General features: G+C 28.7%; 1 protein-coding gene across 5 annotated transcripts in view; it reads left to right on the top strand.

The window, feature by feature from the left end:
- LOC126742520 (RNA-binding protein Musashi homolog Rbp6) overlaps positions 1-26,403 on the top strand; it is a 660,776-nt gene that overhangs the window by 357,466 nt on the left and 276,907 nt on the right. The window contains exon 1 of one of the 5 annotated variants that reach the window (XM_050449171.1): positions 6,820-7,208. The exons of the other annotated variants lie outside the window; for them this stretch is intronic. The gene's annotated coding sequence lies outside the window, so the exon portion shown is untranslated. Of the gene's footprint in view, positions 1-6,819; positions 7,209-26,403 lie in introns of those variants that run through there. 5 annotated transcript variants of the gene reach the window in all.

The raw sequence follows: 26,403 nt of genomic DNA, 5'->3' as shown, positions 1-26,403 counted from the left end.
TAGCGACTGCGCCAGATTTCACACCGGTAATTCCTATGATAGGAAACAAAAAGTACTAAAGATTAAAAATATTTAAAAATTATAAAAGGAAAGTGAACAGGAATATCTATATAACCATATCACTGAAAATCATTTAATAAAAGAATTTCAAAGAACTGAGGACTGCATATTCAACTTTAAATAAAATTAAAAAAAAATCCTAGTACGTAGGCTAAAGTCAGGATTTAGCAAATAGACGTAGCAAATAATTTGACTTTTTGAAAAAAAAATACAGGTAGGACTATAGTTTTTATTATAAAGCTAATAATTATTTTAACTAAAAAAAAACGTAAAATAATGAAAATTAATTTATGTCTTAATGAGAAATTTAGTAAAAGCATCCTACAAACTGCGCCGAAACTAAATAAAATAGGAAAGAAATGAAAAGAGGGGCCTAATGAGACTCGATATATTTGAATCGTCAAATGTGTTTATTTATTGTATTACCGATATATATGTTTAAGAAAATTATATGGTCGCATAGTAAAAGTATTATTTATTCAAACATACTTATTGCATCCAATAAAATTCCTAGAGCGTTAAGCCATTATTGGATATGTGCCCTACATAATGTACTGTATCTATTTATTTAATAATTATATATTACTTTTGTGGTTTGTACGTATTACAGGGTAATTTTTTATTGTATATGGGGTCATTTCAAAACAGTCAGTAGCTTCTAATTTAATAAGTGAAAGGGTTGAAGGTCTTAAATAACAAAATCACTTGTTTCAAATTTATTAGGTCTCTTTAGCCCAGATTAAAGATATATTTATAATAGACTTCAACCATTTTCCAACCTTTAATTATTCTAAGTCATTTTTCTAACTTAAATCGGATTTTGCAAATTTTAGTTTTATCTCAAATCTTTTCATTTTTTTTCCACTTAATATTTTGCGAATTTATCTCAAGACACGGGACGCAGTCCCCGTAAATAACAAGATTGCCACAGGACCCCGAGGGAACTATTATAAGGGCTAAGAAAATCGGTTAGGGTCATTTCTCGAGGGATAACTGTTATAATTATGGAAATAATATCTTGTTCCTATCTAATATTAAAGGCGAGATTAGTGGCCCAATTTAATTATCGTTATATTTCTCGTTTAACTATTTGTGATTTCGAATGAAACTTAGGAAAAAAAAGTAGATTTTAAAGCTTTTGAACAAGTTTTAGTATTTTAACTCATAAAAAGGAAAGGCCCTTAGCAGCTGACGTAGATATACGCTTGAAAATCTTATTTTCCACAACCGAATTAATGTGGTTAATTCCTGAACAAGTTTTCTCGATTTACATAATCTTCTGTCGCGCATTTACAAACGAGCGGGAAAATATGTGGGATGATGAGATATAATTTACTAGATTACTCTTTAAACAAGTAAACTTTATGCTGTAGGGCATTACTATATAAAAGGGACCGTAACAATACCTTTGTTACGTTGAGGGTGTTTTATACTAATGTTTGCTATTTAGGGAACATATGGTTTTGATGGGGTATGAAAAAATTAAGAGAAAATGCTTTTTTAGTGTTTTTGTGTCAAGTTACTTTAACTAGAACATAGAAAGTATAAATTAAACGCAATAAAAAAGTAAAATAATGTACAAATAAACACAAACAATTTCAATAGAAAAAATTCAATTATATAATTCAGAAAATTATTTTGGTAGGCTTCTTTGTGATACTGACTTTATTACCAAAATAAAAATGGTTGAGCCTACAAATAATGAAAATTTAAATTATATAAATTTAAAAAATACCATGAAATAAAAAAAAGAGTTTAAGCAATATAATTAAAATTATATCCTAGTGAAGAATATTGATAAGAATTAAAAAATTGCTAGACCTATGCTATATCTTCTTTCGGACTAGTTAAATCAATAGATTTAAGGCCTAAAATTTGAGAGAAAACTCCATAGAATCAATATATTCATATTTGAATGGCTAAGACTAATATTTTTGACAATTTGGGAAAAAAATAATAAGAACAAGTATAGAATCTGCTACAAAAAATATTTTTCTATTTTTTAATTTTTTTGTTGTACCAGTGATATTTATTTATTATAGACGTAAGAAATAAACTAAAATTTTATCATTCCAAATTTAGGTCGAAACATTTCATAGAATTTCTAAAAATTTATACTTATTATTGATTTTGTGTTATTTTTACTAGAATAACCCAAAATAGGAAAAAAAATTAAATGCAATATAACTAAAATAAATATATTTTTTTCGTTATAGTGGTAAAATAAGCAGAATAATTTTGCCAAATATATATTGCAATTTTTTTTGGAAACTGTAGTGGTATTGTTTTTTATAAATAATATTCTTCTGTTTTAATAATTAATTTTTTTACTATTTTCGTCTTCTACCTTTTTTTATTTTATGAATTCATTTTGTTTATTTTATTAATTTTCTTGGTTCATAATCTTATATTTTTAACAATTTTATAGCTATAAATGTAGAACATAATTTTATATAAAAAACTTGTTTCCTTTTACTCTATAAAGAGCAACTATTTTAAAACAAAACTAGATCAGCTACTTTTAGTTTTCCCCTATGTTTTTTTTCCGTTCTTATTCTGTTCTTTTTATTCATTCTTATTATGTACTTCTTTTTTTTTTAGTTTTCTTTTGTATCAACTCCATTATCTCTATTTCTGATAGGAAGAGTATATTTATTAATTTAATATTATCACTCTACAAACAATTAAAAGATAGCATATAGGGAAAGAAAAATTTAAATTAAAACTTAATAAAAGAACAAGAGGCTTAACTTTAAAAAAAATAAATATCACACTTAATAAGGACATGAGATTGTGCGCTACCATCCTAAAACAGGTAGCGAACAATTTATCGGCTAAAATATATGTAAGCATATAATCACAAATGCGGAGCATGTGAGAAAGGTGAGGGACTGATGTTATCTCTTAATTGAATAAAATTAATACATTTTTAAATAATACTTAATAATATTTAATATATTATATATAAATATCACAGCTTCCATCTTTCTCCTGCTCTTAAGAGAAGAAAATTTAATAAATATTTGTTCGGCAATAAGTACATAATGCCCCAAGCCTTCAGGAGCTAGTACGCTGTGCGAGGACTTGCTGGTATTTTTTTTCGCCTTAATATAAACCTAAATTGCAAAACAAAACAAACAATCTAAACTATGAATTTATTGCAATTGCAATGCTATTTGCAACGCATAAAAATTAATTAAAAGTCATTCAAACTAATCAAAACCAAAAAAAAAAAATCAAACAATTCAACAAAATATTTTTATAACAGGATAACCAAACTAAAGACCTACTGTATTTTGTAGTCCTTTGAAAAACTGTTTTTACCGTACTGTACCAAAGCTCATGAATGCTGTTTTTTTTCCCTACATATACCGCATGAAAAGTCTCTGGACCTCTTCGATTTTCTTGTTGTGACTATAGCAAGTTGGTGACCAGCAACATACTCAAGACACGGTCTTACAAAAGTTGTGTAAAGCCTTATAATCGTTCTATACTAAAGTCGTTCAAATTTCATTAAATCTTTCAAGTTCCAAATTATTTACTTTATAATCCCTATCAATTACATTGACCTTTTATGAAAAAGAACCCTTCCCACCATTAACAATTTTATTGTTTTTAAACCAATTTAGAGCCAAATTCACATCACCATCCAGACTAACATATCTAAATAATTTAAAGCAGTCATCTTAATAAATATTATTTAATTGAAAAAATAAACTCAATTCAATAGTCTTATTTTAATTAGTGTTTAAATTATTGTCCATGTACTAGTGAAATTCCTTTTAAAAATGTCTAATTATGTCGCGGAAGAGTAGTCTACACTTCTGTCCTTATTTGTCCCTTCAAATCCTCAGTATTTGCCCCACAAGAAAAAGACTAAAGATGTTAAATCCAGAGACCTGGGTGGTCACTCGAAGCTCCTCTTCTACCAATCCATTTACCGGAAAGTACATTATCCAACTATTCAAAATGAGGAGGTGCGCTGTCCTGTTAAGAACCAGATGTTTCTCTTTGAAACATCAGCTTGTGTAGAACAAGAGAAGAAAATAGTGCTCCTTCAACAATTCTAAAGATCCTGCTCCATTAAGATTTTTTTTAAAGAAAATCAGTTTCATAACTATTCGAAATTAATAAACTTCATACGATATTACAGGAGTTTTATATAATTGATTTCTGTAGTTTTATAATTAAATATAGCGAAAGATCAAGAGACGAAAGGTCGCAAGGAAGAGATTTAAAAATGATACCTGTGGTTGAGAGTACAAAAAGGAATAATAACAGTTTCTTGCCTCGATTGCTGTTAAATCTCATTGGCAAGGTGGGTATACCTTGCTGGCTTTAATTAGCAATCGTCTCTTCCAATTGTGCGTATTAAGCACAGCAATGTCTTTCAGAAAATTCTTTCATCAACTATGATATCTTGTGAATAGGCCGGAATAGTTCTGTCTGTTATAACACTTTTATCCTAGGACAACCAATAGTCTTCTACTATACAGGGTGTTCCGAAATTACATCGCAATATTTTACCAGCCGCATCTTTGTCTGAAATAAGACAATATTTTCGGTAATATTTTCGAAACGCCTTATCGTTATTTTTCAAAAATTTTATCGTATACTACTGTTATTGTTACAGATACTAATTTTATATCAGAACTAATTTTATACCATTTTATGCTAAAATATATACAAGGTCATTTAAAATTTGTGATCAGCAAAGATAAAAATGTCATAACTTTTTTCTGGTTACTTTTTTAATTATTTGAATAGTAATTAAAAAAAACAACATTTTTACATAAAAAAGGTACTTTTGTCTTATTTCGCTAGAAGCCTCCGGTTTCAAGAAAAATTATTATTAAATTTTAAGTAAATCATGACTTGGTATTGAAAAGATATTAGCGTTAAAAAATAAGTAACTTTCGCCTGACACTTTTTTACATGCGATCTCTCCTTTTCAAGATAATAATTCTTGATTCTTTTACGAATTTTTTCCTTGACAATGAGATTAGAAACAGGAATAGCTTTGGTTCAGGAATTCTTCAATATTGTGGTGACAAGGCATTGTTGATCAATGATCAATGCAAGTTGTTATGATGCAACAGATCTCACGTGTTTATCCTAGGTATTTCAGGCGATTGTAAACAAATACTGATGAATTTATTCACAGTATTCGTTCAGTTATCAAATATATGACTATTTTGTTGAGTGATTATGGAATGGCTAACAATAAATAAAAAAGTTGAAATGGTCCTTATCTATGGTGAATTTGACCGCAATATTAATAGAGCCATTGAACTGTATACCATGCGACATCCTCAACGGCGACTTCCATCGCGAGCATCATTTTATCGCGTAGTGAACCACTTTATAGAAGATGGAAGTGTGAGAACGATAAATTGATCACGAAAGAAAAGCATTATCAATCAAAATAATGAAATTGCCATCTTAGATGCAGTTACCCATAATCCTGGAGTCAGCTCACGATCAGTTTCTTCTGCTTCTGGAACCTCCGAAATAAGTGTCCTGAGAATTTTGAAACGCCACAAGTTTCATCCGTATCACTTGTCGTTACATCAAAAGCTTCACGGGAATGATTTCCAAAATCGAGTGTTGTTTTGTGAATGGGTCCAAAATCAGATGTATGAAAATAACAATTTCCCTCTGCGCGTCTTATTCACCGATGAATTCATTTACAAACTATGGTGTAGTTAATCGTCATAACATGTATTATTGGGCAGTTGAAAATCCCAGGTGGTTTCGAGCGATAGAATATCAGCGGCCATGGTCTGTAAATATCTGGTGTGGCATCATCAATGATAAAGTCATAAGGCCTTATTTTATTGATGGTGTCCTTACAGGCAAAAAATGCCCTAATGTTTTGTTGGAGATTCTACCAGTATTTTTGGAAGATGTGTGTTTTGAAGTGAGACTAAATATGTGGTACCAGCATGATGGTTGTCCTGCACATTATTTACGCGTTGCGCGCCAAGTGTTGGATCGTGAGTTCAATGGACGTTGGATAGGTCGCAGTGGAGCAGTCCACTGGCCGCCACGGTCACCTGATTTGACGCCCTTAGATTTTTTTCTATGGGGTTATTTGAAGGAGATCGTATATCACGATCCACCAACGACTCCCGAAAATATGAAGCTGCGAATCACGGAGGTATTTTGGTATACGTACGTATTTTCTCGTAGTAATTATTTTTAAAATTTTTCATTATCATGGCTACTATTGATATTAATATTATTGTTATTACTATTAAAATACATGATAAAAAATAAAGTAGTATGCAAATAAAGACACATCAAAAATTGATTAATTACCTTAAATTTCTACTAAAAAATTAACCATTTCAAGTTTTTTCCATTCAAATATCTTAATAGTTTTAAAGGTGCAATTTTTCAATGCCCAAAATCCTTACCAAAATACAAAAAAAAAAAACAAATCTATTCTCCCTCTTTTTTTTCCTTATCCCTATTGGGATAACAAACAGTAATCTACCGCTCGAAAACCCCGGCGGGGCGTCCTCCACGTCGCGTAGTCATCCCCTTGACCGGGATTTTGCATCGCAATACGAAGAACAAAACTAAGAAGAAGAAGAAGAAGTTGAAGTTGAAGAATGAAGTGCGTAGCCGTCGGTGTGCGTACGAGGGGTTGGTTGATGGTGTCCACACGGCACCTCGGGCCGTTCCTGCAAACGCCGAGGACAGGAAAGCGTCGCGGCGCCAGCGTGAGCGCCACCGGCAGCGTCGTCATGGTGACGCGCGCAGAACGGCAGCCGTCGGCGCGCGTCCTCGCTCGCCTCGCTACAGTGCCGAAATCGCCACCGTACGTAGCGCAACGTATCCAACATCAGCCAATTCGCCACCCCTCATCTCTCTTTAGATCCCGTGTTTCAACCCCCGACGTAACCCGTCAGTCGTACGCCGATTTCCGATCGCATCGCTAACGCGTCACGTGGGTGAATACTAAAGGGACGAGTGTTGTAGCTGACTTAGTGCATATTTACGCACAGCTTCAATAGCTGACTTTAGGAAGTCGACTCGTTTCGCGCGTTTTTTTTCGGGAAGCTTTCGAAGCTTTCCTGCGACTTAAATTCGAAAAGCTGGCTTTAGTCCTCAAAACGGCCGCCAAAATCTCCGAAACAAATGTAAGTGGATGTATATGGATTACCTATGTCCAGTGTTTCCGGTTTTTCTCTTTTAATTGTGCTGTGCTTTTTTTGTGCATGATTATTATTCCCGCTGATGGTGTTTGTTCTTTGCTTACTTTTTGTCTTTACTTTATATTTTACGTTTTGGAAAAGGGTTTCCAGATTTGTGAATATTACTTGGCAAAATTATTTTATTCGGAGCGGGTAAATAAAGAAATTGCTTTAATCTTATTAGAATAGTACAATTTTAGCATATTTTATAAAAATTACAAAAAAATATTGAATAAAGAAGAATTAAATTATAAAAGTCATTTTAATCAAAAACTACCTATTCTAACAAAATACTTAATAAATCTCTATAAGTTAACTAATTTTTTTATTGGTATAATATATTAAACCACAAATAGGTAAGGAAAAACACTTTCCAAACCTCCCTACAACTTTGTTAATATTTTATTTAAACTATATTGTCGTATGTTTCCTTAATTTAAACCTCTACACGCTAATTCAACCATTGTTTAAAGCTTTTAATATCAATTAGAGCAAAATCTGTAAATAAATAAACCCCAAATTTATCCTCATTACGGTAAAATAGATTGCGTTTATTTAAGATTTTTGCAAATGCTTAAAATTACAGTAAATTTCTATCATATAAAACAGTTCAAAATACCTAGGCTAAAAGTGTAAAAGAAATTATTTTAATATAAAAATACCTAATTTTGCTTTAATTACAAGGCAGTATATTTAAATAATAGCTTACCCTATTTTCAACCCCTTACTTGCTGTTATAGGCTTCCTTTTGAACCCTTAATATTAATTTGGGGAAACGTGTAAGCAAATAAACACAATATTTGTTTTTAGTATGTTAAGATTAAAAGAAAATCGTTGCAGAATTTTCGATCTATGACTATAAAAAAATATATTAAAACGTTTCCCATATACATTTAAGTTATGCATATTTTAAATGCGCTCCAATTAGAAGAACTATGTTTATTGAATAACATGTTTTCTAATTAGTACCCAAATTGACATAAACCTAATTTTAAGCTATATTTAAATAAATAATGCAATTTTGGAAACTACATTTTTAGCCCAATACAACATATTGGGTAAAAAAAATACTTTAGACCATCGACTTATATATTCTCGTTAACATTTTAGTCTCTATGAGATCATCGTCAGGACTTAAATAAAATTATTATGCAATTTATTTGTTATTTAAATCGGAGTTTATTTTATTTAGCTCTATACACGCTAATATCTCCATGAAATGACATATATTTGGTCAGCAGATAATCCGAAAACGAGAATATTTTAAATACATTCTTTCCTGTAAAAGAAAGTACAAAAATACAAATATCCAATTAACTTGTGCCTGCCTAAGCACGCTTTATTCATAAATAGAACTTATCTGTACATTTACATTAGTAGGACTATCAGGAGCAGCTCCTGCTTATTTTTTAATTGCTCTTATTTATGATACTATGTCGTAGCTTATTTTCACCATCTTCTTTCTATAGGTGCTGTTTTTGCAATTTTAGCAGAAATTGCCCACATAGTCTATTTGCAAGACTTATTTCATTCATGAATAAATAAAAAGTTTCTAAGGATGAATTCATTACAATATTCATAGGAGTAAATCATACGCATTTTCCTTAACACTTTTTAGACTTAAGAGGTATTCCACGATGATACTTACGGTACTCACGTGCCTAACTATGTCAAAAATATAAATTTCTCAATTGGAAGAATCCCTTTAGTTAAAATTTTATACTTAATTTTTCTTTTCTGAGAAGCTTTCCCATCTCAACGAATAAATCTATCTTTTTTAATTTAGTCTCATCAATTAAGTGACTACAAACTAACCCACCATACGATTATAGAAAAATGCAATGAATTACCATCACCAGTAATCATTAGATTCCAAAATGGCAGATTAGTATGTTGGACTTCAAAAGTAAAGTTTGTAGTTTTTAGAAAGTGCAACATAAAAAAATTTAACATTATATGACATGACCTTTTTTTAATAGAGCAACTGATAAAACCTCGAACCCTTTAATCTACTCACTAGGAAAATCGTCTAGTTGTAGCATTCGAGTGCAAAATCTAAATAATTGGAACTTTAGCTAACGTGATTTATCATGAACTCTCCCATCTACCAATTTAGGAATTATCGATATCCCTGGTTATTTAAATCGAACAAATTTCAATTTACAATAAATAATAAAAAACAGGTTATTTCTTTTTAGTTCTATACACGATAGTAATAACATAGTAGGTCTTATAAATCAATAACCCTTAAGTTTCTTGTTAATATCTCCAACCTTAATCCAAATTGAGTATTACGTAGTCAATCCTAAAAGAAATATTTAAATGTTTACCAAGCACATTTAAGTTATGCATGCGTAAGTTTTTATTGATTATAAGACAGTATAGTTTTGATTTACATTTATATTTGCCCTATTTTTTTTGTAGACATTGTTTTTAATCCTTAAATATCACTCTGGGGAAATATGCACACAAACAAATCAAAAATTTGTCATTATTATGTAAACATTTACCTAGTCTAACCAAATGTGTTTACTAGTGTATAAGCCGTAGAAAATCCCTGTAAAATCACAACATTTCATCAACACAATAAATATATTTTGAATTTATAAAAAGTTTGATGTACTTTTTGTCTTTATTTTAAATTTTACGTATTGGAAAAAATGCCCAGTTTTGTGGTAAACATATTGAATTCAAAGCGGGCAAAGAAAGAAATATTTTTAATTTTATTAGAATAGTCCAATTTTTGCTTACTTTACTAAAATTCCGTGAAACTATTACATAAAGGAACATTTAATACAGCTATTTATTTTATTCAAGTATAATCTTTTAATAACAAACATCTGTAGCATAATTTCGTATATATAAACAAATATTCTAAGCAAAATATAATATTAGAAAATAAATTATTCTTCACAAATTCTTGTTTTATTTTCATAAAATACAACATACTTAAAAGCTTACCTTCTTAATATACTTAATAAACTAATAAAATCTTAATATACTATAATTTTTGACACTATATCAATAATTACCTAAAGAAAACTATTACTAAAATACTGCAAAAATTCCAGAAATAGCTAAAATAGAATTTTCTAAACTTACTTCCCAACTTAATTAATATTTTATTCAAACTAAGTTCTTCGTATATTTTTTTCATTTAACCCTAATATCATTAAAGGAAAATCTGTGGATAGATAAATTCCGAATTTCTCCTAATTTTGGCGAAATACAGTAGATTTATCTAAGAGTAATTGTCAATACTTATAATAGTAATAAATATCAAAGTTAAAAATATCCATGCTTACAGTTTACAAGATACAATTGTTGTTCTAAAATATCTAGGTTTGCTGTTTGCAATAACAGGAGAGTATCTTTTATTATAGAATTACCCTATTTTAAACCCTCTACATTTTTCTATTTTTTTCCAAGTGTATTTTCAAATATTAGAAAATTGTTTTAGAGTTTTCGATCTATAATAAGCAACTGATGAATCTACTTATGTATATTCTTAATGTCATAAAAAATCTATGACTTTAAGGCAAAAATATCAAAACGTTTATCATACACATTTAAGTTATGCGTACTTTGGAAACGGTTCAATTACAAGGGAATATATTTAAAATTTAAATAAAGAGTTCTCTAGTATTTAGTTCTCTTCTTAATGAAATTTAATTAAGATTATACTTTGCTTGTTCTTTGTGGCCTAATTTTTTGTACGCTTGTTGCTAAATTAATTTAAAAAGGAGTAAGATAGAACTTAAGTTGTAATATACTTACCAATAAAAAATACATATCATATATTTTTTGAATGTTAGTACTCTAGATGATGTTTTTGCAATTTTATCAGGAATTATTTAATGGTTTACCTTATTTACAGGACTTTCATTACATCATAACTTTTTAAAGGCTTTTTTTACAACATTTATTGGAATAATGCATACATTGTTTTCTTAACACTCACTTACTTAGGTTCTAGAGGAATACGCCGAAAATACTCAGATTTTTAATATACGGTTATGATCCTAGACCTAAATGAATCGTTGCTTTAATAAAACCATTTTGTTCCTAGTAAAAATTTCACAAAGGCAGAACATTTTCCAAACTTACCTACCAGCTTGGTTTATATTTTATTCAAACCATGTTCGTCATATATTCTCTTCATTTAACCCTCTACACGCCAACACAAACATTGTTTTAAGCCTTTAATATCAATTGGCGGAAATCTGTTAGTAAATAAACCCACAGTTTATCCTTATTATGGTAAAATAGAGTTGGTTTATTTAATTTTATTACAAGAACTTAAAAAAGTAGTAAATCTCTATGAGATCTTTATTACATTAAAATCTTTACGAGAAATTATTATTATATTAAAATGCCTAGGTTTGCTTTAATAACAAGGGAGATATTTAAATATTGGCTTATCCTATTTTCGACCCTCCACTTGCCATTATAAGCTCTATTTTAAACCCCTAATATTAATTTGAAAAAAGAAAAAAAATTTCAATTATTAAAAATAATAGAAAATTATTGTTGAATTTTAGATTTACGATAAACAGTCAGTAAATCTGCTTTGTTTTAAAAGTTATAATAAATTCATGAATTTGAGAAAAAAATATTAAAACGATTACCATACACATTCATTCAAATTTAAATACATCTTTCTCTTCTCTTTTAATACATCAAATTTAATAAGCAATCTATGTTGTTGTTTTATGTGACGTTTTGTATTTTTGAAATATTTTGAACAAAATTGTACTCATTGTAATTATATATCATAGTTTATAAAAGACGTAATAAAATCGGAATTTATCCTTGTTATGCAAAAAAGAGTAGGTTTATTAAATATTTTGAAAAAGCTTAAAATAATAAAAAATCTCTAATAAACCACACAGTTTAAAATACCCATGCTTATAGTTTCCCAGAAATTATTATAATATTAAAATACCTAGATTGCTAGACAGCTTGAATAAGCCGTAATAATAATTTTGGGGTAGTATGTAAGCCTCTTTGTAGAATTTCGAATTTTTGATACAAGTTCCATGACTTAGGAAAAAATACTAAAATATTCGATTTTTAAACAATAAAGAATTATAAAACCTAATGTATTTATTACCAGTAATTAAAATGCCAATATTGCTGCGATAAAATATTAGAACGTTCACCATATACACTTAAGTAATGCATAGTTTAAACACGTTTTAATTACAAGAAAATTGATATAAAACTTTATTAATGAGTTTTCAAATTCTAAACTTTATATTATTTTAAATTTCATTTAAATAAACCTTGTTTTACCGCATTTTGCAATATTGCATGATAATGCTTAAAAACTTTAAAAATACCATGACATTAATACAAAAAAAAATTGTTACGCTGTACATTTAAATTATGCATTCGTAAAGTTACTTTTTATTTAGGTTATTTAATACTTTAATCGGATTGTTTCCTATTTATCTTTGTACCCACTGGCTTTTTTTAAAAACAAATATTTTTGGTATGCAAAAAGTCCGAATGAAGAAAATTCTTTAAATACATTTTTCCTAAACAAGAAAGTAAAAAAAACGGAAATACGAATTTGCTTCTTATATCCATTTAATTAATGGAATAAGTGAAATAATTTCTTTTTAATTGTCTACTTGATAGTATAATATTGCACGTGATAGCAATAGATAAAGTTAAAATTCTTTAGGGATGATCTTAGTTATCTATTTTTTCATTTATCTGATTTTTACTTAATTGCTTCCTTAAACATTTAATTAACTTCTGTTAGAAAAAAGACATTTAAAATTAGTTTATTGGACTAGATTTGTTGACGGTGCTTGATATTCTCAGACTTCCCATAGATTTAGCAACATAACAGTAGTCTTTACAAATGCTTTGATAAGCACTTTTTTAAATCTAAGGGGATCAGAATCATTAACAGTTTGATCACATAATTTATGACGCAGTAAATAACTAACTTGTCGACTACCACCTAAAATTGGTATTCTTCATATACCCAAATTTACAATAGGTTAATATTGATTAGATTGTTTTAGAAAAAATTTGACAAAGTTGGTTTTGTAAATCATAACCCAAAAATTTGTCATTAATATCCCAACATCTAATCCCCAGTAAATTGTATGTCTAAAAAGAGTCCAAAAAAAAATATTCAAATATATTTCACGTACAATTAAGTTATGCATGCGTAAGTATAAAATAAATATAAGGCACTTTATTTTAATGTTGTGGCTTATCTTAACTCCACCAATATATTCCCTACACGGTTATATAAATGTTGCTTTAAACCCTCAAATATCAATTTGAGGAAATTCGCAAACAACTATGGTCAATATTTGTGATTAATATGTACACATTTACCTATTCTACCCAAATGTGTTTCAAAATATTTAAAGCCATAGAAAATCCCCGTAAAATCACAGGTTTTTTTATTTTTCAAATGAATGGAATTCATTTGCTGTGCTGATGCTTAATGTTGTGTATTTGTGATAAAGAACTTATAATGCTTTATGGTTTATACAGTTTTAACTATTTATATAAAAAATCCCGTTAAAATATGCAAAAATTACTAAAAAAGTGCTTATCATGTACATTAAAATTATGCACGCATACGTACTCGGTAATATTTTTGTAGTTTTGATATTGTTACGTATTAAATTAGTGTCTGGTGTGAAAATCTAAAAACGTCAAGAAATGACTACATAACCTTAAAATAAAGAAAAATTCACCCCTTTGAGTGTAAGGATAATGTGAAAAATAACTTTTATAAATTTACCTTGTGCCAGTAATTCTTTTTAATTTTATTTTCACAAAACAAAAAAAAATTGAACCATTGACTTAAAAAAGATACAAATATTTAAACATCGCAGCTTTTATATTTTAAATAAACCCGGCAAATTAAAGAGCTCTCTTTTATTCAGCTCGCCTTTCAAAAGAATTTACCTGAATAAACGGAGATATTTTTATGAAATAATATTGAAAATATGATTCCCTTTAGTGGCGTTTTTTTTTAACCAAATAACTTTTTATATTTATCGACGAGAGGGACTTTAAAATGTCAGAACAGGGATTTAGACTTCGCGGAGGAAACGATTTTATTTTTAAAAGTTTTACGTTTTACGTTTCGCTTCGTATCTTTATCGATGAGTTACTTTTTTTTTGTCGCGATTCAATAGGAGTTTCATCCCGAAATTTTAAGCCTAATAACCCAGTTTTAGGCAAAAGGTTAAATTAAAGGTTATGACGAAATATCAAGCCTGGGAAAGGTGTTTGGATTACCAAGGGTTGCAAATTAGTTTTAAATATCAAGTGTATGAATACGCAAAGAAATTTTATTTAGATTTTTAGGGTATAAAAGAGAGAATTGAAGTATAATTTTTCACCTCACAGAGACATTTCTTTAGTCACCAAAGCCATCAGTAATATTGTTTTTAAGGAGCAGATAAAAGAATAAGTAGGATAATTTCTTAAATTATTAATAATAGTGGATACGATCATATTGGAACATGAATTTGAAATTTTTAGAATAAGCAAAACAATGCCAATAAATACTTCTGGATTTTGCCTAAAATTAAAAGATAATTTAGAAAAATTACACTAAAGAAGAGAACGTTTTAAACACAATAAAAACGTGTCTCATATACATTTAAATTATGCATCCGTAAGTCCTTTTTTAACGAACTTAAATGAAGTGTTAAAAATGGAAATGAGTAGTAAAAAAACCTGTGTGTCAGATCCACTTGAATTATGCATGAGAAATTTAAGAAAATGTCATTTATACATTTTTTAGGTTCTTTTTTAACTATAAGGAAAATGTGTAATTAAATTCCTTATTTCATGTTTAAAATATATAAACAGTACTTTGTCCATCAAATTATTAAAATTATTAAAAAATTTGTTCCAAAGCTTAAAAATTGCAAGAAATTTTTCTTCTATTCGTAAAATATGGAAATATTAGTATATTATAATATAGTATGTTCAGAAATCTTAGGGAAATTATAAAAAAAAATTTTTTTTGCCAAACTACCTTGTATTTCTTTTATAAAGAGCATATTTTTTCTGTTAACTTAATTATAGCTAGATAGCTGGCCGTAGAAGTCTAAATTTTAATTTTTGAGTAGTAACTAAAATAACTAATGTTTTTTTTACAATACGCCTAGACTAATATAGCAAATAAACAAAGACAAACTTATCACAGAATGCCTTGACGTTAGGAGGAAGAGAGATGCACAGTAGCAAAATGTTTTATAGCCAGATGTGTGTGATATAAAAAAGTGTTGTCCAGTTAATTTCACTAATTTAATTATAGTGTTGCTTTAAAAGCCCAAATTTTAATTTTCAATTAGTAAATAAAATAAATAATTTTTTTAACGATACGTCTACACTAATATAGCAAAAAAACAAAGACAAACTTATCACATAATGCCTTAACGGTTGGAGCAAGAGAGATGCACAGTAGCAACATCTCTTAAAGTCCAGGGGTCTGTGATATAAAAAAGAACGTGTTTTCCAGTTAATTCTCAATAATTTAATTAAAGTGTAGCCATAGAAGTTGATATGATCATTTTCAATTAGTAATTGAATTAATTACTGTTCTTGTTACATGCTTGGACTAATATAGCAAACAAACAAAGACAAACTTATTTCACAGAACGCCTTGGCATTGGTAGAAAGAGAGAGATACGCCTGGACTAATATAACAAACAAAGATAAACTTACCACAAAATGCCTTGAAGTAGAGAGGAAGAGAGATGCACGGTAGCAACATGTTTTATAGTCCAGGGGTGTGTGATTACAAAAACGTGTTTTTAGTTAATTTTTTTAATTTAATTATAGTGTGGCCATATTGATCATTTTAAATTAATAAATAAAATAATGAATATTCTTTTCACGTTATATCTAGAATAATATAGCAAATAATAAAGACCAATTTATCACTCATCAGAATGCCTGGACGTTGGGAAGAAAAGAGATGGACAGCAGCAACATGTTTTATAGTACAGAGGTCTGTGATATAAAAAATTTGCAATTATATAAATTATGAGTTTTTTGGAATCTATGTATAACTGCGCTTAAAATAAGTCCTTTTCCAAAGAAGCATATAAAAGACCCTTAGTCTCTTAAATTTTGTAGCTATTTTATCCAACTTAAGAGATTGTATTTATTTGAATTCTTGGAAAATTGAATTATGTACTCTTCTTGAGTAAAATCTGTAATTTTAGGCCTTATAATCGGTACGTAAAAAAGTACAGTATTATACGATTTACGCTTAAACAAGAACTTTTATCTCACAACATTGCCGAAAGCTTTTATACGTTTCTTCCCTACAAAGCCGCACTTAACTTTTTCCAGTTTCCAGTTTACGGGGTGCACCCTTGGTTTTTTTAATCCGATTTTTGAAGTTAGTTTTACACGATTTATACTTTCTCACAAACATTGTAATTAAAAGTTCGCCGACTGAAAATGGCTTCCTAAATTAATTTTTGTTTTCAAAACGTCGGTGTGTGTGTATAGTGAAGTATTTCTATATATATACATGGGCTCACAAAAGTTTCTCTGGCTCTTTTAATCGCGAAAAGTTCGGCTGTTTACGGTTTTAAGTATTTGGGTCACGGGGGTCTTAAATTAACCGTTATAATCATTTTTCATTTAAAAAGTTGCCTTAAGCTGACACTAAAGTTTTTTTTTCTCTTTTTTTCCTTGTTCCCGGAATTGTTCCGCGAACTATTAAGGAGTTTTTAAACCAAACATTTTAATTGTGTTAACGGATATGAACTCGATACCAAGTTTTAATGAGATATTCGCGTGATTACCTCGGTCCTGAATTTCATGTTACGAAAATTTCATGTTTAATGTTTAACAGCTGTCGATTTTGTTTTATTGCTTGCTTATTTTATATAATAGCTAAGCTGTAAGACTCTTTATTGAAGTTTTAAAATTAAAGACTATCCAAATAATTGTACCATTTTAAATTTTTTGCTATTAAGTGCTAAGGAAAAAAAAATCTGCGACCGCTTAAAAATCTTAAACAATATTTATATTTGTAAGCTTGAAAAATAGGCTTTCTCTAAAAAAAACCTAATTTACACCTAAAACAACCGATTTTTTTAAAAATCGTTATTTTAGGTGACTTTTAGATTCTCGGCTTATTTTTGAAATATTCGGTATTTATTAACATTCTTACTTAAAATTACCGCTTCTACCATATCCTATATTTACATTATTAATTTGAGTTTTTTTATTTGATTTTTGTGGTTTTGATTTTATTGGTTTCTGTTCACCTGTGTACTAATCTTACTTCGCCAAAAAAATTTTAAATTTTTTGTCTAGTAAATCACTTTTGAAATACATTTTTTTAAATAGTAAAAATGCATTTTTGGCTGGATTTTACAAACAAAATAAAAAAAATAAAATATAAAAATTATATTTTAAAATCTTTAAATAAACAAGAAAATTTAATATTTTGTAATTATTTTTCAAATAAAGAAAATTACTCTAACCATCTGTTAAAAATGAATCAGTTTGCATTGGTCAGTTTTCTCATACTACTAAGCAGTGCCCTGTTTGAATTAAAAATTTGAATTTATAGTCTTAAAAAACTTTGATTAAGTAGAAAAAAATAATACATTGATCAATTCATAATTTATTTTCTTTAGATATTTTAATAGAACTGTTTATGTATAAACTAGAACAACAAATTTCGGAACACCATTTATTTAAAAAACATATAAAAACATGGGTTCGCTACGTAGACGACATTTTTACTATTTTTAATGGAACCAAAGACGACCTAGAAAACTTGTTGATTTCATTAATTCTGTTTATCCCAACATACAGTTTACCTATGAGTTAGAGAAAGAATTAAGTTTGCCATTTTTAGACTTTTTAATCACTTATCACAATAACCATTTTAAATTTCAAATATATCGTAAACCTACAGCCACAGATACAGTAATACCTTTTACCTTTAATCATCCCTTTAGTAAAAAATTTGCCGCTTTTAATTGATTTTTTCATAGATTGTTCAATATTCCACTAAACGATATTAACTTCAAAAAAGAATATAATATAATTTTACAAATCGCTCGAAACAATGGATATCCTATAAATGTTATTAAGAAGCTATACAACAAACATTTTTTCAAAAAACTTAATAAACCATTACTCAGTAAACCCAACACCCTCGGATCTTATCGATCTATTACTTACTTTGGCAACGTCTCTTCTATTGTCGCAGAGTGTTTTAAGTCCAATGAATTTGTCATTAAACCTAATATTTGTTTTAAAACCAAAAACAACTTGGCAAAACATTTAGTAAACACTAAAGATAAAATACCGATAACACACGGATCTGGAGTTTACAAGTTAACTTGTTCCCACCCATTATATGATATCTGTTATGTCGGCCAAAGCGGAAGGAAATTGAAGTCAGAGTCAACAAATATTTAAGACTCATCACGCGAAATAAAAATACTTTTATTAGCAATACCAATTCTCCTTTTGTGAACCACATATTAGAGTCTGGGCATAACTTTCATCCGGGACCTAACACTGAGGTTCTGCATGTTTGTGAGAAAGGGTTACAATTGGACTTGTTGGAAGCATTTGAAATAAATAGGGCCATAAACTCCCCAGACTACACATGCATTATTGAGCAAACTAAGTTTGACAGTTTACGCTTTTTTCATTCAATTAGCCCTAGAAAATAACTTTTACCTTTATTGTTTTTAACTCTTTCATCTTATAACATTTGTATTAATCAAAATTTAAAATCTTTTCTTTAACGCAACGCTAATATACAATAGTTCCTTATAGAACCTTTTTTAATATGTGGAAATCTGTATCGTCCTAAGTATAAATTTTATATTTTGAATCGTAGATGTCCTTATTGTACTATGTTTTTAATTTTAATTTTTTTATTTATTGTTGTTTTTAATAACGGGTAATTTTTGTTTTATTTGGTGAGCGTATATGTTTTTTGTAATGTTCTGGTAAGTTCTAAAGTAAGTTTTTTAAATCTGTCTTGAATTACCTGTATTTTATTTGAGTATCTGATGATGTCTGTTTACACAGCCGAAATGCATTATACATTTACCTAAGTAACCTACATGCATTTTTCTTGAAGATAAAGACTTAAGTAAAGACCCCTATTTGTAATCCTTGCTTATTATTGTTTATTATAAGCGAACTTATGATGTTACACAAACACAAAATTAAATTATTACGCTGATTTTACCTACAATTTGATATTGAATAACACAGCATAGGCCTAAGATATTAAACTTTAGAGATATTATAGGTTCATTATTTTTTCACCTTACAGTATTATGAATTTCTCTCCTACCTGCACATTCTTATTGCTATTTATCAAAATAATGGATCCACTTTTTATAATATCCATAAGTCTCTTCTTATTAACACATCATGGATTAATAATTGTAACCTAAAATGTTTCTCTCCTTTTTTCTCTATACTGTTTCGGTACATTTCTTTTTTATCATTGATTTTCTGCATCTTTTTGTACAGAAACCATCCAATAAAAATCGCCAAAAGCTCAATATTTAAAATACTTAATAAAAAAAAAGAAATATTTTGATGTTTAGAATATTCCAAAAATAATAATTCTGGCATTTTTTAAGTTTTTGCGTATAAAAAAATCATAATAAAGTAGAAATTTGGAACTTTCAAAGTAGTGTATTTTTTATGCATTATCCTGAGTTTTATTAGGGAATAGTATTTTTCTTCCTAATTTAATGAAACTCGATTTAAAGAAACAAAAATTAGACTGGTCATTAATTTTAAGGGTTAAATTATTCTTTCATTAATAGAACATGATTTAATAAAAAACTACGCAAAAGAATTTGGTAACTAAAGATTCCTAAAAATTTTAAAATTTTGGAAAATCTATGATATGTTTTTATTATTTCAATTTTTTATAGTAAAAGGAATACAACTATCAAGATTTGCTGATTTGGTTGTTTTCCAGTTTTTATGTATTTAATGTTAATATTTTAAAAAAATTCCAATGGAGTGAAAGCATGTAATATAAAAATTTAAGAAAAATATAAATGCCCAAACATAAAATATTTAAAATGAAAAAAAAATATTATAGAAAAAATAGTTTGTTCTATTAAAAATAAAATTAAAAATGATGAGGTTTAAAATTCTATGTTTTTATTACATATTGAACACTTTATATATTTGGGCTTGTCAAATGAAGAAAACTCTGCAGAAAGTTTTTTTTTAAATACTATATTATCCAAATGTTTTCGCTTTTTCCTAGTAAATTTCAAGAAAATATAGGAAGATATCCTTAAATAAAGAAAATCAAAAAATTTGAAAAAAAAAAATGGAATTTTAGATTGGAGAAGAAGTTGACCCAAGCGTTTATTATTCTAGTAAATGTTTCTCACTTTTGTGACATAATGAGTATGTATTGGTTTGTATGTCTTCGGAAACTATCTTTATGTTCTGTTCATTAATAAAATCGAACGTGTCATAAAAACGTATTATCAGGACTTGATGCTTTGTTATTCTTCATAAGCCTCAGCGCATATCTGATTTCTGCTATTAATATACTTGGTCTTATGAGCTCTTTTAATTAAATCGACGAGTTGTTGGTTGTGATTGAAAAGCTTCATTGCATATTCCTTTGAGATTTCCAAGATTCTATCTGTATTTACTATTATATCTAATAATCTGTGCTGGTTTTTTTTATATATCCCATTTATTTCATTCGCTTTTTTGTGTAGGTTATAAAATGAGCGAGATGTTCAGGTTCTTCACTTCCGTTAGCCATTTTTCCTTTGCTCCTCAAATCTTATTTGTGATTCTTCTTTGTAGACCTCTGTACTTGTTATTGTCATTCGGAATATTGCATAGTCTTTGTTCTTCTATTTGTTTTTTGATAATTTATAGAAACTTTTTTAGATTCTTTGAGATTTGCATGCAAGAGTTTTCTTATGTTATACCAATATCCTTCAATATTACTAAATGAAGTTATGGTGTCGAGTTGATTATTTAAGTATTATCTGTACTCAATCTAAATGTCCGTCCTTCATTGTCCATAAGTTTACGAAGTATGTCTGAATTAGAGAAGAAAGTGTCGTTCCATCTAGAGGTTTGGATAGTCAATTATACTTAAATAAATGTTATTTTTTCTTTCCTTCTTTGTATGTTCTGAAGTACCAACTTGAACATATTTTTATTGTTTCTCTTTTTTTCTCAATTTTAGAATTGTTAATGGAAATAAATGCCCTTTTTTTTAAGAGCAATTTTACGGTGATTTTTTTTTCAAATTTTTCGTTTAGATATAGATAAACGTAGCGAGATGTTGGCACTAACTAAGTTGTCATCTGATTCTATATCAGAACCTGACATTGTAGTCGAACTGGTTAACAGGTTCTTGAATCTATGATTAATCATGATGTAATGTATTTGGTTGCATACCATAATCAACCCGTCTTTATTTTGAGGTGACTGACCAAGTAGAGAGGCGCTGGTGTGGTGATTTATACCATGTAGTTTTAATAACTAAACTGTTTTCAATATAGTTATTATAACTTATTATTTGCTTTGCGTTTTATGCATTGTATTAGTTTCATTTATACACTTTTTTAACTTAGTTCGGAGGCAGGGTCACCATGTAATAATTTTTCAGCAATTGTGTCTAAATAAAAGAAAATTTAGAAGCACCTTCGTCTCAACCCATAGCACCCCCTATATAAAAAAAAATATTAAAAGTTCACTAAAACCCTCATAACCACCGTTTACTTTTGACGTAACAAAATTCAAAAGCCGCCTACGAGGGCAAAATACACACAAGCACAAACACACAAGCGCCGCGGCGCTTTGCGTCGAATTTAAAAAAAAAGGAAACAAAAAAAAAGAAAGCCGCACTCAAGCCGTACTCGCACTCAAACTTTTGCGCTTATTAATTTTAAGTTGCGTCAAATTATGAAGTTTCATACACAAAGCTCCGCGTATAAGATATATATATAATATAGGACGTTTAATAATTTTGCATATGAAACCAACCTCCCTGAAGCGAGCGTGATCTCACCCCATTTATCACGTCCCGTCAGTGGCGTACTCGCTCACGTAGCACCTTATTAATTAATTTACCATAACAAATCGCCGTTCTTTCTGTCCCATATTGTACCGAAAGGGTTTTTCCATTCAACACTATTCGTATGCGTGATTGTTTTAATTGGTTTTATAATTTGTTTAAACACAGGTTGTCGTGTCAAAATAATTTGTTATTCGTTTTACGATATCGGTACATACATGCTAATTTGTTGTTGGATGTATTAAGTTATTTGAATAATTTATTTAGAAACAAGGATGCTTATGGCGTGAACGTGAACTTATTAAAATCCAGGGAATTGCAGAAAAAACTGTAAAAAAATAGTATAATAGTTTTTGTTTTAATTTTATTAGTTAATTTTTATATTTTGTCTAGGCAGTTACAAGAAGTTTACTATCCTACATGTGTAATAATAATTGAATTGTTTAGTAGCATGAATTTAAAAAGTTTCCTAATTTTCACGAAAAAATTAGCGAAGCTTGAGTTTCCAAATTTGGACAGTACCATGCTCACAAATTTCTCTTTACAGGAATCATAAAAAAATTCTTAACGTTTTATTTAGTTTTCGAGCTATAAACATAATTGTCCCAGTAGTCTGTGTAACAAGTCATAAAATTTATTAAATTAATCAGTCGGGTGATTTTAAAACGTTTTCTAGTTTTTCCAATGAAACTAGCTGAGCTAGAGTTTTCAAACTTAGACAGTGGCGTGCGCTCAACCTTCGACCAGAAAAAAATTAAAAATAAGTTTGATTTTTTTAAGCTATGGCAAGATTTCCCCAGAAGCGTGTCTTTTATATTTTACAGATTTTTTTGCATTTAATTACACTAGTAATTAAATGCAAAAAACTACTGTATTTTATAAGTTTTTTTACTAATGTCATTATCCAAGCTCTTATCTTCTATTTTTATTTTAGCCCTAATTGCAAATACACAAATCCAGTGTGTTTCTCTATTATTAATTTCACTATTATTAATTTTACAGAATTGAGTATTTTATACAGAACTCCCTTTCTCAATCAGCATGTATATAATATAGTAAGAAGTAAATCTTTTTCTTTAGTTTCGTTTCGGTTTTCCCTGAAAATGTTTACCTCTTTAGAGAAACACGTATTAAGTAACTAAGTAAGCGTAAGCCTCAAATTAAAGTGAGTTTTTTAAGAGTTGTTTTTGTCGACGTTTTAACTCAAATCAGACATTACAACTTTCCTTTTAAATGCAGCCGGTTGCTCTTGAATGAAATAAAAAAATCTTAATACTATCAAAGGCTTTACAAAAATCTTAATATCTTAAAAATTTTTGCAATGACTTTAATGTTTACAGTTTCATATGAATATCGATTAATTTTTTTAGCAAAAAAATTCTTACAACTTTCCGTGTAAATGCAGCCGTTTTCAAATTATTGAAATTAAGTTTTTTAATTAATTGAAAAAATGAATGGACAAATTTTAGTATACCAACAATATACAATATACGGGTTTTCATGTTTCTTTTATTAAAAGAATAAGAAGAAGTAATAAGTGAAGAAGGAAAATTGATGTTTTTGAAAAAAATAAAAAAAAAAATTTTTTTTGAATAGGCCACTAAGTTCTCCAATTTTCGGTTTAAACAGAATATTAAAAAAAAATCGACCAGGAACTTAATTTTGCCCGTAACACCATGTATGACCAAAAATTATGACCTCATCCTCCTCACCCCTAATCACTTGAGAAATATAATTCAATCCCTATAAGTTTTTAGGAAATTGGCTTCAAAAGATACAATGCAAGGCTCTCAATGCAAAAATAATAAAACAAGAGAATAAACAAACTAATACTTAAGAAAACACATATTTAAGAAAATTTTAAAATAATGCTCGTAAGGTGACGTTTTCGATGCGCTGGGTCCCACTACTGAAAAACACTTCTATAATCTTACCTCGTCGAGTTATTAAGAAGTTTTTTTAATGGACTATAAAAATCTTCATATTGCCAAAGGCTTCACCGAAATCTAAATTTCTTGAAAATTACAACTTAATTTTCTAGGAAATTGGCTTCAAATGACACAATGCAAAGCCCTCAATGCAAAAGTAAAGAAAACAAGAGAATAAAGAAACTAATAAAGTGAAAAATAATCAGAAAATTAAACAAGAAAACTGAGAAAGCTAACACATATCTAGGAAAACTTGAAAGTAATGGTTGTAAAGACCGCAAGGTAACGCTTTTGATGCCCTAGGGTCCAACTAATGAAAAACACCTCTAAAACCTAACTGAAAAAATGACAATTTTATCAATAGGCTTCACAAAAATGTGAATATCTTAAAAACTCTTGCAATAATTTTAATGTTTATAGTTCTGAAAGCCGATAAGTTTCTGTATTAAAAAGGTCTTTACAAGTTTTCTTGTAAATGCAATATCAATGGATTATGGCAATCTTTTAGCAAGTTTTAAGTTATAAAAGACGTTATTTCAACTAAATTCACGAATTATAATGTAATAATATTGTCAAATATAGATTCAAAAACTAAAACTAGCGTATTCTACCAATGTACTAAATGAACAAATCTTAGTATATTAATGGTATGTGTTTTTCTTTTTGTTCAAAGGAGTATAAAGAAGCATTAGAAGACGAACAAAAAAATGTATTCTATTGAAGAGCGCCTAAACTTTACAATTAACACTTTGATGAGAACATTCCAAAAAATTCCAGGCACTTAATTTTGCCTTTAGCATCATGTATATACAAAAATCATGACCTTCTTTTCATGAATCGCCTGGAAGAAATAATTTATTGACCTTAAGTTTTTTTGGAAGTTGGCTTCAAATTACATAATGCAATAAACAATAAAATAAGCGAACTGACAACTAATAAAGTGAAAAATAATAAGAAAATTAAACAATAAAACTGAGAAAGCTAACACATATCTAAGAAAATTTGGGAATGAATGAAACTGAAAAAATATTTATATATAAAACAAATGAAATGCTCCTGAAATGCCTGGAATAAAGGGAATACTTTAACTTTCTGGACTCTTTCTTAACATCAACAATTATTTCAAAAGCATAAAAAAACAAAAAACTGGCTTTATATTTTCAAGAGCGCTAACTTATAATTGCAACTACATTAAATTATTAACTTTAAATAATAAGAACAAATTTTAAATCACCTTCGAATGTCTGGAACATTAAAAAAACTCACTTTAAATACCGGAAATTAATTATTCATTACATCAAATGTTTCGGAGAAATGATTTCAAATGCCTGGAAGATATAAAAAGTTAAATTAAATATACAAAGCAAATAATACATCCCAAAAAGTAGAACAATTAAAGGACATCCCAGGAATATTCTTTCTAATTATCAATAAAATTTCTCTACTTAAGACCCTAATTATTTATAATGAATGCACTTCTAAATGCATTAAAGTCCCAAATCAACGTAAATAACGTTACTCGCATTAACAAAAATGTATATAAACAGTTATAAATAGGCGCACTAATCGTTCAGATACCGCTACTGAAATCGACAGGCGCCACGTCTCGCCTCTTCTGTTTTTTTTTTACGTATTTTCTACGTTCATATGGGCCTCGTTTAATCCTTATTATCGTCAGACAGTCTACAGGTGACCCCTTTAATTTTTTTTATTAAAAGCTTCCCAGTCAAGCAGACGGTTATTAAACTTAATACCTTATAGCCTAATTAGGTATTTTAAGAGGTACATAAAATAAAGAATTTATAGACGATTTTCTAATAAATTAAAACACGTAGAGATATAGGAAAACTCCTGAAAAGCCGAAATTGCACAATCTTCCTCCGCATTACGCTGCGTCGGGATCCTTCTCCCGAGCAATTTCAGGTAAAGATTTGCATAAATCAATAGAATCAACCATTGAAACAGCTTGGATAAAATCTGAGGAAACTTTTCCTTCAGTGATTTTTAAAGGACCGTGGAACTTTTTTTTATTTTGGGGAGGAGGTATCGAGCGGCTTACATTAGGGTGCTAAGGTAGCAGAACGTAAAAAAATGCGTCTTTTGTGCTCGAAAAAAGGGTTTTTGTACGTTTTTTTTTTGGTGATAA

This window comes from Anthonomus grandis, chromosome 11 (assembly GCF_022605725.1).
Source record: "Anthonomus grandis grandis chromosome 11, icAntGran1.3, whole genome shotgun sequence".
Lineage (NCBI taxonomy): Eukaryota > Metazoa > Arthropoda > Insecta > Coleoptera > Curculionidae > Anthonomus > Anthonomus grandis.
The sequence above is the reverse complement of the archived record's forward strand: the minus strand, read 5'-3'. Positions and strand labels throughout refer to the sequence as shown.